This window comes from Lycium ferocissimum, chromosome 4 (assembly GCF_029784015.1).
Source record: "Lycium ferocissimum isolate CSIRO_LF1 chromosome 4, AGI_CSIRO_Lferr_CH_V1, whole genome shotgun sequence".
Classification (NCBI taxonomy): domain Eukaryota; kingdom Viridiplantae; phylum Streptophyta; class Magnoliopsida; order Solanales; family Solanaceae; genus Lycium; species Lycium ferocissimum.
The window spans coordinates 64,464,319-64,478,643 of record NC_081345.1 but is presented as its reverse complement, the minus strand read 5'-3'; the positions used below and the strand labels follow the sequence as shown (position 1 = coordinate 64,478,643).

Genomic DNA, 14,325 nt, shown 5'->3' with positions numbered 1-14,325 from the left:
TGACGAGGCCTTGTTAAGTCCTTTCTATAGTTTGTGTTCTATAGAGGTATGTAGACAGTTACATGTAGTTGGGAAGTTATGCAGCCTTGTCGACTCTTATTTTTGTTATACAACATATGTAGCGGCCTAGTCAGCTTGCACTGTTACCTTCAGCACATATGTATATATATGCGTTGGTTTTGAGTTCTTGATGCCGAGTTTATTATGTTATTCTTAAAGAAGTGTTCAGTTAAGTTATAAGTCATATATGGGCCATGATGTTGTCTAGTAAGGTTCAGATACGAGTTTAGGAGTGCTTGATCAGAAGAGGTCGGGCACTCGTCATGACTTACCAGCTTGGGGCGTGACAAAAGCGACGATTCACTGAGTACATCTTCTTCAAGAAAGGAAACTCTATATCTTCTAGTAAGTTTGGCAAGTCAGAATAGTGAAGCATAATTACTTGAGCTTATAGCATTACAACTCCCTATTAGATTGTTCTTGACCCTCTTTTCTTGTTAGATAAGTGCAGATTGATACAGATGAAAACAATGATTTCTGATAGTGGAGGTGCAAGCAAGGCCCCCAGGGTGGACTGTAGACCAACACTGCCCACCGACTCTGTTGAGTCAGATCCTTCTGAGGAGATGATTGAGACGACCCCCCCCCCCCTCAAAGCCTGTGACTTCTATGGAGGAGGATCCGTTAAAAGATAGCTATATGACAGACCCGTCTGAGGGTTCTTATAAGCCACCAGTGGAGCAGGAGGTTCCTAAGGCTACACCGGATTTGGTTCCACCAGTTTCTCCTATGATTGAGCATCACGTCAGAGCAGCCACGAGTGCAAGTGTTACAGAGGTATCTAGCCCTCTATTTTTGGCCTTCGGCTAATCAGGAGCTTCCAGAGTATTCGTATCCTTTGGATTATGATGGGGAAGGTGAGGATGGTCAGACAAGTAGATGATGGGAGGATGACGAGAGGGGTATTTTACTTTACAGTTCCCAAGACCAGGACCAGGACAGGCCGGTTACAGGTATGTTGGTCTTCTTATTGAACTCCTTGCATTATGTGTGATTATTATGGGATATCATCTATTGTTTGACAACTGGAATTTTAAAGAAACCAATAACTGGATTAATTACGGGCAATTACAACTAAGACATTTCTACTACCGTTATGAACCCCGGGACTAGGAATGGAAAGCAGTCACGTGTGTTGACTTGTGGTTATGGAAATTTTCTAGATATTGAAAGTTTCAAAGGTTACGATAATATTCATCTCACCAAGAAAGTAAGGGACATTTCCACCCTGGGCAAATGCATTACATGATTTTATTTGGACTTTCCATTAGAATTTCAAAAATGGGTTTTCAAAGATATGTGATAAAAGACTATGTAGCAATGAAAAGAATGGATGTGAGGTTGATTATTTTCAGACAAAGAAGCAGAGTACAAGTAGGAGTAAGGGCTATTGTATAAAATTGTGTTGATAAAAGCTATCGGCAGAACTTAGAAAAGTATAGTTATAGATGAGAAGGTACGATAGACATGGAGGCTGGACTAACTTGAGGAAGTCAAGATCATGAAAGATACCCTGATAGGGAACTTTCGAAACACGGCCGGTGTTGGGTTATGTGCAAGAAGGAAAAAAAAGATTATGTGTATGAGTAAAGATTTTTTAGTAAAGTTATATCGCTAGGGTTACAATTAGGACTTAGAAAGATATGCTAGGAAGTCCTACAGATTTAGACATATGAAAGACATGAGAAGCCAGAATAGCCCGAGGGAAATTAGGAGCAAATGAGCCCTACGATTACAATCTTGAAATGATAGCGAGGTATGAACTGGCTAGTTAGGCAAAAAGAGGGGAGAGGTACTAAAGTCACAGATTCAGGACAATTTTTGAATAATAGTGGGATATTTCGTAAGTGAGGTATTAATAAGCGATGTAAACGATAGGTCATGTGTGGTCACCTTAAATATTATGCATGCCCTTATGATCGATCTTACGATATGCTAAAAGTATTGATTGAGCTAGGTATGGAAGTTAAGGTAGCAAGTGCTATAGGGCGGATTGATATCATTTTTCCCCGAATGTTAAAGTTGGATAATCATGATGCAACAATATCAGAGAAAGGAAGAATATGTATACATAAGAGTAAGAAGATTAGGACGTCATGAGAAGGAGGGAAGTGTAAGCAAGGGAAGTATGTTGCTAGTAAGGGTCAAGTAAAGTTTCCGAGAAAAGGGTTACGGCAGCGGTAGAGGCGAAGATCTATTCAGATAAAAAAAAAATTAAAAAAAAGGGTAAGCGAGCAGGAAGGATAGGGTATGGCACTATGTGATAAAGGACGAACGCGAGGACCCCAGAACCAATCCATACATCTTCATAGCTAAAACCAAGAATGTTGTAAATATTGGACATAACTGTATCCTTGAGAAGAAACAAGTAGGTTTTAGGAGAGCGATGAGGAATTTTTAAACTCCTAAGGTTTAACCAGAAGAATGGATGTGAAACTAGGATGGGTATGCTTGTTTAAAAGGAAGAAAGCCCCCCCCCCCCCCTAAAAGCAAGATCTTAGTGTCGTAAGGGATTCATACCCTTAATGAAATACTCTAAAGACTTCTAAACTAAGAATAAAGAATGACTAATGGAAACGAGCGTTTTATAAGTAAGGGAAATCAAAGGAGACTATGAGAAAGAAAGGAAGGAGAGGGTGCTAATGAAATGGTTAAAGGAAATGATGCGGCCATCGACCATAAGGAGAAGGTTAATGAGTCAGTAGGCTTGCCCAAAGAAAACAAATTGAAAGTATAAGGGAATGGTCATGTGAAAGATATAGAGACACGATCATGAAGAAGAGAAAAAAAAAAAGGAAAAAGACGAGAAAGTTTGAGATATATATATATATATATATGTCACGACCCGACTAGGGGCCATGACGGGTACCCGGAGCTGACTACCGAGCACCACTCATTATGCTAATCGTCATACCCATCCTGAACATACACAACCTCCAATGCAATACATATATATACATAAGCCCTCACGGCTGCAAAAATTATATACAAAAATATACACTGATGTATCCATGAGACAACTACTACCCACGCATACGTTTCTATGAGCCTCTACTAGAGTTCTGAGACATAAGGATGGGACAGGACCCCGTCATACCCAAATATACACACAAAAGAATGTATCAACAAATGGCACCTCCGGAGTAGTGGAGTGCTCCTGTGAATCTGTTGAGTAGCTCCTAAGAATCTAGGCCGCCTCCCTGCCTACCTGTGGCCATGAACACAGCGTCCAAAAGAAAAGACGTCAGTATGAACAATGTACTGAGTATGTAAGGCATATATGATAACATAATAAGGAACCATAGAAAGCATAAGGAGAAAGGATAACTGTAACTGCTTGCCTCTCGAGGCGGAATCATGCATGCTCACTTTTACCTTTCAAACATGTCACATATACATACACAATCTGTCTGAATCAATAATATCATTAGCCCACATCCGGGCCTCCCGCGTCCGGGGTAATCATATCACGCCGCCCACTAGTGGTGTCATGTCCGGCCAAATAGGCACGGTGTTATCATAAGCCGCCCGCCTTAGCGGTGTCATGCCCGGCCATCTAGGCGCGGTGTAATCATAAGCCGCCCGCCTTAGCGGTGTCATGCCCGGCCATCTAGGCGCGGTGTATACTCATCATCAAACATGTACAAGAACTCAAGCAAAAGCTACAACTCTATCAGGGTGACATAAGGTCGAGAACCCCCGATTCCATTATGGAGTAGTCATGGTCATCATATCTCACCTTGAAGGAACTAGCATTATAAGGTGAGCTTAACAACAATGAATAACATCAAGGAATCATATAAGGATCATTAGCTTCATGAGACTACCATATCATAAGCTGTAGACTCTCTAGACATAAATTCATCATCATCTTTATAATATTCATAACACATCTCTTATCTTTATCTCATGAGAAATTCTTAATAATCATAGACTTGTAGTTTCCGAAATATAAAAGAGTCATGGAAGATAAAGGAAGTCATGTTGTAGGAATCATGCCTTGGAAAAGAAGGGACTAGCCTTACATACCTTTACGTCTCTCTAACTTTAGCAATTAAACGCTTCCCTCCAATATTCACGACTCTATATTCAAGAGAATTCGTACTAAGGTTAGATAACCAAAAGCATACTTAAGCTTAAGCTAAAGCTAATGAAAATTGGGCAGCATTTCCTTTGTTTCTACAACTTTCTCCATATAATATAACAACTCCCAACATCAACAACAACATTCACAATATCATGATCAATAAACTTGGTAAGCTAGATATTGTTCAATTCTCAAAATTCTCTCTTCAAGGTCACCCATAACCATAGCTATCACCCAACGTCGCATTCATTCATATACAATGCTTCTTCAATATCCTTAACATCATTCATAATAAGATTATACCCATAACATATTAAGAACTATGATTCAAATCAAGTTACCATTCAAGAATTCCACTCCCAACATCAACAACAACATTCACAATATCATGATCAATAAACTTGTTAAGCTAGATATTGTTCAATTCTCAAAACTCCCTCTTCAAGGTCACCCGTAACCATAGCTATCCCCCAACGTCGCATTCACTCATATATAATGCTTCTTCAATATCCTTAACATCATTCATAATAAGATTATACCCATAACATATCAAGAACTATGATTCAAATCAAGTTACCATTCAAGAATTCCACTATTTTCCTATTTGTACCCCATTTTCTACTTTCTTCCATAATTGAAGTCTTTCAACCATTCAATACTCTTAATACCATGAAATGAACATAAAACTTACCTTTGATTGTGTAGGAATTGGTTTTGGATGGAAATGCTTCACTTGGAGAAAGCCCTAACTTCAATTCCCAAGACATTCCTAGCTTCCATCAACCCTAGTTAGCATTCTTGCACTTGATTCTACTAGTTTTTGGTATTTGATCTTTGATTTCCCTTGAATTTATGTAAATGAAGTGTGTGGAATATTTTAGAGGTCTTGAGAGAAGTGGATAAGTTGGAAAAATGAGAAATTATAAGTGAGAACTTATATTTATACTTGAAAAAAAAGTTGTCCCGATCATGTTACATGGACACTTATACGGTCCGTATAAGTGATCGTACTTCACCATCAGGGATTTTCCCTTCCTGTTGAGGTTAAACGGACCCTTATACGGACCGTATAAAGTTATACGGACCGTATAAGTGGTCGTATAACTCCATTTTTTCAAAGTTAATCTCGTCGTTTTGCTTAATCTCCAACCCTACTTCATTAACAATCTAAGGGACGTTATAAATATTTCTCAAGACATCATTAAATCAACATTAGCTCGGTACTTTGCAAAAATCCTTCCAAAACACGACGTATACCTTGCCTTCCCCAACGAACTTTCTTCTCTTGCCTCAAATGTCTTTGGAATCTTCATTAGAATCGCCAAGTAACCTTTCTTACTTGTAGGGACATCGTATATATCTCATCCTACATTAGCCTATTTACCGCACAACGACATGAAATTTTTTGAGGTGTAACAATAGATGTACAAGTTGTAGTATCATAAAGGAAGATGAGGACTCAACGCAAGGAGAAAGAAAAGGGTGTACTTTGTGAAGATTTCATGATAAGAACAGGAACAGGCAGCATATTAGAAGGACTATAATGCATGACAATGATGCAAACAAGTAGTTAAGAAGAACTACGGGACAATATGAGCTAAGCTAATGAAAAGATGAGTCGTGGGAATGAATGGTATAGAGTATCAACTTCTAATGGTATAGTATGGATATAAAAAGGAATTGGGAACCAAGAGCAAGAAGAATCTCAGGGATATTAGTAAAAAGATAGTTATGAAGGAAGATTAGGGATGGAGGAGAATTGTATAGTCGGACACTCCTTAAGGAGTCTAACGAATTCCGATGTCATCATTGATTCATTAGCCTAGGGGACTGTTAGTTATGAAACGAAGAGGTGATCAATAAAGAAAGCATCCAAATTGTATCCGATATGTGTAAACCGTTGACTTAGTACAAGAATTAAGTTAGCAAAAAAAAAAAAAGGAAATAAGTTAAACCATGTGATGAAAGGAACTCCGGCGTTATATAGAATAGAGGAGTTGAAGGACCACAAAAGTCAGCTAGATGACTACCAAAGACAGTTAATATTCGAATGTTCTTTGGTATATGAGAACATCTTTAAAAGGGGGGAAGAACAGATTCAGTACTGAGATGAATTACAATATTACCAAATTCAAAAGAGTGAAATATAGTGGCTTAAAGGAGCCAAAGTTCGAAATGCACCAATATATCAAGAATTTATTAAAAGAAAGTGGGAATGGATTGAATACAAGTATATTATGGGAAAAATATGGGAAAGGAAGCATCACAAGATGATGAAGGGATTAGCGAATCAAAGAGAATGAGTTTCATCAATGAAATATGTTATGTTTTCGGACTATGGTTTGAATCGCTCACACCGGAGAAATTTTGGTTACATTTAAATATGCAGTAACGTACTGCAAGAGGTAACGAAAGGAGTAAGAAGGATCTGCAAGCTGACCAGGGAATAAGTATAAAGGACAATCTGGATTACTAAAAAAGAAATCTTAGCACTAGAAGATACGAAGTTTTAACAAGAGGAATAATTATAGGAAATTTAATGATCTCCAAAGGAAAGGAAGATAGTGTGCCTATGGATAGCAAGACAGCACTGCTACCTGAGATTAGAAAGTACCTCCCAAGTCGTGAAATCACAAGTCGCCAGTTATATCAAATGTGAGAGCATATGTTATAGAACCATATAAACAATCGTCATAATGAAATGGCCAACAAAATGGTGGAAGGACAATGATAAGGAGTCAAACAAGAATAGAGGCTAATTTAAGTCTCAAATGATCACCGGTACAAGAGAATCAAGGACTTAAGAAGAAAGAATACTCGTATTGAAAGAAAGTTATGATTAAGTAAGATTTTATCTTAGTTCCATGTTTACGAGTTTATATTGTAATTATGTTAAGATTTGAGGAGAGGAAATTGGAGGAAAAGTTTAAATATGAATTTGATGATATTTTGATTTGTAAATTAGCTTGAGCTGTGATTATTAGTAAGTTATAAGTATAATCTTGCTACGAAGGATAATAATGATGATGAGGAAGTATTATATACACGTATATAAGGGATTGTGTTGAGGTTGTTGTTATGGATTGATTATGAAAAGAAGTCTAGATGGATTTGAGTTCAATTTGAAAATAAATCTCTTGGCTATGGTATTGTGGATATATTGGATGTACAATCTAAAGTAAAATAATCACTGAGAATAATAAGTCATTACCAAGAAAATGCTATTGCAATCATCGGGGTGCTACCTGTTACATCCCATATTTTTGGACCAAGAAATTGAACCGTCCAACATAAGCGATTTTACCGAGGCCGTAGGATTTGGTCATATTCGAGCATGAAAATCAAGAACTCGGTGTATACGAGGAATGAAGTCCCGAAATGATTTGAGATAGAAAAGTGTGACGACGGTGATTTCAAATAATATTTTATGTATGGAAAATGGGGCTATGGACTAGTGTTATATTACATGGTCATCGTAATAGGTATATGGAGTATGTTAAAGGTGATCCGTTGTTTAAGTAAATTGAGATCAAGAAATTAATTCTAGATGTAATTGGTTAAATGGGGAATTATAGTAGAAGACAAGAAATGAATTAATTATGATTGTGGATAAATATTTACGTGGGCCATAATATTTGCTTATAGATAATGAAGCAAGTTTTGGATTTACTAGTTGCCATGTGGCTGCATGTAAAGCAAAGATGGCATTTAAGTTATTAATGAGTCACATGGCACATGTAGTGCATAGATGACACATGTAAAGTAAGAAAGTACCAAATTGGACCTTCATTTTTCTACCATTACTAATCACGTTTGAATAGGAATTCATGTTAGGATATAATGTCTTCATGTACTTGTTTATTCTTTAAAATCCAAAAGAGGTAGTACGGAGGGTTGGCGTTGAAACATAACCATAGCAGCAAGTTGTGTGACTTGCAGCTCCTATACAACGTGAGCTACAATTTTACGGAAGTAAAGTTTCATTTTTTTTCACAAGAACAACATACGAGTTTTGCACACCGCTTTGATCTCGTTGTTCCGTTTTGTTGTGTCATTAAATTTGGATTTTATTCAAAGTGAAGTAAGGTGGAAGAAGATCATTTATTTTCATATAAGGTAAGAACTATTCTCTCCTAGTTATATTTAAATTCATTCCGGTCATAGCTAAATTGTGAGATGGGAATTATGAAAATTGTGTCGGAAATCGGATAAATTGGTGTTGTGGTTCGGTGGACTGTTTTGGGAGGTTGTTTTTATGAAATTATATGACTGGAAATTAATTGAATAATCTGGAGGTGGTGTTGTTGTTGTTAATATTGTTGAGAAATTTCGGAATGAAGATGGTGTTTAAAACTATTGTTTAATTGACAACCCGAGCTTGCCACTCGTCGCATTATTGTTTGAATTATTGAAACTATTTTTATATTGTTGAGGGGCTGGATCGATGGGATTAATTGTTGATGTGGTTAATATGGTTGTTGGTATTGTTGTTGATGATTTGGCCGAGTTGAGTTCTCGGGGTTTGTTGAATTTATAAAGGAAATGCTATCCGAATTTTTATAAATAAAGTGCTAGCTTAGGGTTGGATTCCTAAGTACCTATAGCTAATGTTTGGTATCTACTGACGTTGTTGTAGATCTTGGGAAGCCCGAGACTTAAGTTTGGATTAGCTTAAGAAGCGGACAAGGTATGTTAAGGCTATCCCTTCTTTCTTTTTGGCATGAATTACATAAACGAGCGAACGATGAAAATACATGACTCCAATGAATTCTAGTTCTCAGTGGTACTTGACATGACAGTTGTCTTTGATTCTCAAGTGTTGGTTCATTTTAATTATTCTATTGAGTCTCAGATGATGATTTAGTTTGTATATGATTGCTCCTGATATTCTAATCGTGCATAACGTTATTACATCATTTCACCGAGTCCCGGGCCGGGTACATATTCGTGCACAGTTTCATTGCATTATTCACCGAGTCCCTCACTAGAGGGCCGGGTACGGTATATATATGATTATTTCACCGAGTCCCTTATTAAAAGGCCGGGTACGGTATATATTTACATTTCACCGAGTCCCTTACTAAAGGGCCGGGTACGGTATATGTTTACATTTCTAGTCATTGCCTTCGGGGCTATTTACATTGTTATTCTCTGCCTTCGGGGCTATCCATATTACAGGTTGTTTCTCGTACTTTCATTATGACTTATATCTCATTCTTTATGATTACTGCTGCCTTACATACTCGGTACATTGTTCGTACTGACGACCCTTTGCCTGGGGGCGCTGTGTTCATGCCACACAGTTCCAGATTGTTTTGCAGATAAAAGTATTCGGCTAGGATAGTTGGCTATCAGCTGGGATTAGCTAACTCCATTTTCTTCCTGGAGCAGTGCCGAGTCATTATGGTTATCATATGTGTGTATGAGTATGTCGGGGCCCTGTCCCGACTCATATGATCGTGTGTTTACTCTTAGAGGCTTTGCGAACGTTGTCCTCGTGGTTAGTATGTTGAGATGTCATGTGTTGAGTAAAGCGACCATGTAGTCAGTTTGACTTACTCGGTTTTTGATTAATTGAATATCGTTCGCAAATTTCTATGGTTTGACTGAAAGTACTTTATTATATTTCCAAAAAAATTTATATGTCCTGTTTCATTGTGTGAATACCAGAGGGTTCGCTCAGCTCTAAGTAAGAGTTGGGTACCCATCATGCCCTGATGAAATTGGGGTGTGACACTACCATAGGTGAAACTATGATGATATTGTAAGGAATTAAGGAGTCCGGCCAAGGAATTAAAAGGAGATGATATGGTATGTATATAAGGTCGACGAATACAAACAGGGATAATCTAAAATAGCACCAGAGAAGCAAGCATGGAAAGATGTCATATCTGAACAAGAGAGTTTGTCTTCTAGTAGAGAAATAAAGAGCAAGTAACAAGGGTACAACAATTAAGGGTACTTATAGATCGGCGGGGAGCCGTAGCAATCATGAGCCAAGACCACCTTAATGAGAACAGGACGATAACTAGGTATCAGTTGACCACTAGTTACATACATAAGAACATGAGGCTATGGAACTTATGGGTGAGTTCGACAAAGAGTTAGGGGAATATGAAAGAAGACTGATGAGCTCATATTATAAGAGTATGAAGATCAGGGTCTAAGGAAGGACAACCATTTCAAGAAATTAATGATAACATCGTAAGCTCGCAAGCTACAACATTCGAGGACGAATGTTTTAAGGGGGGAAGGATGTTACACCCTGCACTTTCGGAAAAGCACTTGTCAAGTTTGAACATAAGTATGTTGAACTATGGCTAAGTAAAATAACTTTGGACTATAAGGAGCGAAGCATTATTGAGTATATTTTATGAGTGAAGGATGCATATAAGGAATTCCGGGAAGGTCCTATAAGGAAATGAGTGGAAGAAGTTGAGTTAGTATGACTTTGGAAGAAGATGAGCGCTACTTTGAACGATAAGAATGAGCCAACTTGGAGAAAGAATATCTTTTAGCATATGAAGAGTTTTGAAAAAACCTAAAAGCCTAAAATGATGTTAGTCTAGTTTCCAACGCAACAACTAGTAGGCGGCATGAGATGATTACCCCGGACGCGGGAGGCCCGAACGCGGGCTAATGATGATATATGGATCGGGCTGCACGTTCCGCAGCACTATTATTTTATATATGTATGATAAATGTTTTTTAAAAAAAGCTAAGCATGCATGATATTCGCCTTAAGAGGCAATCAGATGTATAGGTTATCTCTTTATCTTATGTTATGTTCCATATGTCCTGTTATGTTGCTATCCATGCCTTAAATACTCAGTACATTGCTCATACTGACGTTCTTTCTTGTGGATGCTGCATTCATGCCCTCAGGTTCAGGTAGCTAGACCGGCATCCGATTCGGTGAGACTTTACTCGGTTTGCGCTCGGTGCGCTCCATTTGGTCTGGAGCTGCAGTCCCTCTTAGTATGCTATTTCGATATGTATATATGGGTATGACGGGGCCTTGTTCCGTCCTTTCTACAGTTTGTGTTCCATAGAGGTCTGTAGACAGTTACATGTAGTTAGGAAGTTATGCAGCCTTGTTGGCTCTTATTTTTGTTGTACAGCACATGTAGCGGCCTAGTCGGCTTGCGTTGTTACCTTCAGCACGTATGTATATATATGCGTTGGTTGTGAGTTCTTGACGCAGAGTTTATTATGTTATTCTTACAGAAGTGTTCAGTTCAGTTATAAGTCATATATGGGCCACCATGTTGTCCAGTGAGGTTCAGATACGAGTTTAGGAGTGCTTGATCAGTAGAGGTCAGGCACTCGTCACGACTCACCAGCTTGGGGCGTGACAAAAGCGACGTTTCACTGAGTACATCTTCTTCAAGAAAGGAAACTCTATATCTTCCGGTAAGTTTGGCAAGTCGAATAGTGAAGCATAATTACTTGAGCTTATAGCATTACAACTCCTTACAAAATAACTTTCATCTTGCTTTTCCATCTTTCATCAACATATACCTGGATCAAAGATAGAAGTAAAAAAAGAAAGTGAAAAATAACAAGCTAAACACAAAATGAGAAAGTTGAATTTGAAAATTGAAACAATGAGCTGAACCTTATGACCATTCAGGATGTCAATAAGCACTTCAATGATAAAAATGCAAATCCTTGTTGGAAAAATCAAGTTGCATGCAATTGAAATGCAAAAAGCACATAAATAAAAATTAGAAAAAGTCAATTGTAAAGGAAACTTAAAGAGTAAAGATAAAAAAAGCTCCTTGAATAAATATCTCAAAATAAAAGTTGCAAATTCTGTTTACATATACTCAAAGTTGCTAAAAACATAGTTAATCCTTCCTAACACTTTTCTTTAACATAATCAGATTTCTCGACACAGCTAGTACTAATTTAATGTCAATATATAGAGGACCAACATATGTTCAGCCACGCATTTCATATAGTAATATTGTCGCTTAGGTTGGTATTAGTTTATATGAAAGAGTTCAACAAACTATTCCCCCCTTTCATCTATGTCTTCCAACCAGCGCATTCAAGAATGATAATGTCATCCTTGGAGATAGTCACCTACAGAAATAGAAATCCTATTCAACATGACAAAATTGAAGAGCTAATTTCAATGGGGGGGCTACTTGCAACATTAAATAATACGAAAGAGATCAGACACGCCAAATAAAAGAATAAAATAGCTACATTGTCAGCATACCTATTTACATGTTCCCACATTTCCAGCTCCAAATTGCCAATGCTCACTCCAAGCTCTTCAGTTATCACCTATCGTCCAGGAGCAAGAGATCTCGGTGAGATTTCCTTAAAAGAAATTTCAAGCATCTTATAGAAGAACATAAAAGGACAATTTCTCACTTCAGCTTTCGGTCTATCAGATTGATTCCCCTTGGATTGATTAACTATCACTTGCAACTTGCAAGGAAAAGAGTTATTTATAAGATTTTACTACAGTCAATTATCACAGCTTTAGGACAAATGTCTTCCATTATCTTTCCCTCCTACTTTATAAGCATAGCACTTTTCTTCTCCAACCACCCCAACCCCCTTTTTTTACGGGAGAAGAAGGAGGGGGGGGGGGGTAAGAGGGGTAAAAGTAGTATACCAAAGTTTTCATTTCAGTATTGAGATAGACATTGAATCTCAGAAATGCATAACTACCAACAATTACAAAGGAGGGGTTAAACTAATAATTCAAGTCCAGATAGCTTTGATAAAGATGGAGAACCCAAGCAGAAAGGCAATAAGGAGGTAAATGTGCAAGATACATCAGCAAGCATAATCTCTAAATAATCCGTACTTTGTGATGAAGTTACAGCTAAAGATGTAGTAAAGTATGTTTCAAATCATGAAGGGAAACCTGAGGATCACCTAGACAATGCCAATAACGACAAAGGACTTATTACCGAGTTGGTATCTAAAAGGTTTAGAAAAGGAAAAAGGAAACCCGAAACACAACCCTTTCAATGATTTGGTGGATAATTTGGAAAGAAAGGAATGCAAGAGTTATTGAGAGCAAACTGGAATGTGTGCTCATTACACAATTTGTGATTTAGCCTACTCCTGTAAATGCTCCCACAACACTATCTAATTGCTGAAAGTGCAATATACTACCTTTAACAATTAAAACAATCATGGAAAAACTATGGACTATCATACGGAGTGTAGCTGTGAAAGAACTTACTTATAAAAGTATTTTTGAAATCATTACAATGCGGACACCTCATAGCGGTAGTAACGCTCTTAATTAGATCTTTTCTCAAGCAAAATCTCCATGTGGAGCAATGCGAAAGTGTTACTTCTAGAGAACTCGATGAACGAGAATAAATCAATGTAAAGCAAAAAAATCTTGCAACGACTCGGTCACCGAGAGACAATGAATAGGCTTGATGCCCGGAGAAAAAGTGTGGAGAAAATTTACCTTCCCCATAACAAAATCCCCATCCATAACACTCAGGGTTTTACCTCAAAAGTCTCGACCAAAATCTAACTTGTTGAATCCAATCACACTGATTTTCCTAGAAAGGAATAAAAGCAACATCATACATTAGATATAAAAGTCAAAATAGCGTTCTTAGTCCAAACACCTAACATATCTCATGTAAGAAAATTCTAGGTATTTCAACTATAGACGTATAATTTTGATTATCAATAGTCAGAAATAAAATACAACCACAGAAAAATCCACACTATAATCTACAAAAAGCTAATTCCCAGCAGTTAGTATAACAAAGAATTAGGAGAAAGAGAAAAAAAATATGCAAGCGAAAAAATTACCAACATTCGTCTTGGATAACCAACCAAAAACTACAAACAAGACATCCAAAAAATTAATCTAAAACAGGATTGCAACACATGGATTACTGAGAAAACAGAGTAAAGCACAAAGAAAGTGCCCATTTACCTGCTTCTTAGTAGCGGGAAACTGAAAAGTTACCAAAAAAGTCAAAAAATTTCCTTCAGTTTCTCTTTTAAAGTTTCAGTTCTTGACTTCTAAAACCTAATGATGTGCCGTGAAATTATGGCACATTCGATACTTTTTGGCTATAAGTTTTACTTGTTTTTGAGCAAGTCTTGGTCGTTTTGATGTTTTTGTGACATGTTGCGTATGTTTAACGTGATTCGAGAGCAAATCGTGAAAATGGAAAAAA

At 37.4% G+C, this 14,325-nt stretch overlaps 2 long non-coding RNA genes across 3 annotated transcripts in view; both read right to left on the bottom strand.

Annotated features, from left to right (window-relative positions):
• Positions 1–14,325, bottom strand: part of LOC132053601 (uncharacterized) — a 35,813-nt gene that overhangs the window by 18,384 nt on the left and 3,104 nt on the right. For both annotated transcript variants that reach the window (XR_009414178.1, XR_009414180.1), the window contains exon 2: positions 13,640–13,692. This is a non-coding gene — a long non-coding RNA (uncharacterized LOC132053601). The remainder of the gene's footprint in view (positions 1–13,639; positions 13,693–14,325) is intronic.
• LOC132053603 (uncharacterized) lies at positions 14–12,415 on the bottom strand. Its single transcript, XR_009414182.1, has 3 exons — positions 12,375–12,415; positions 11,625–11,668; positions 14–402 (listed from the first exon to the last, which is right to left on the bottom strand). It is a non-coding gene; the product is annotated as an uncharacterized LOC132053603 (long non-coding RNA).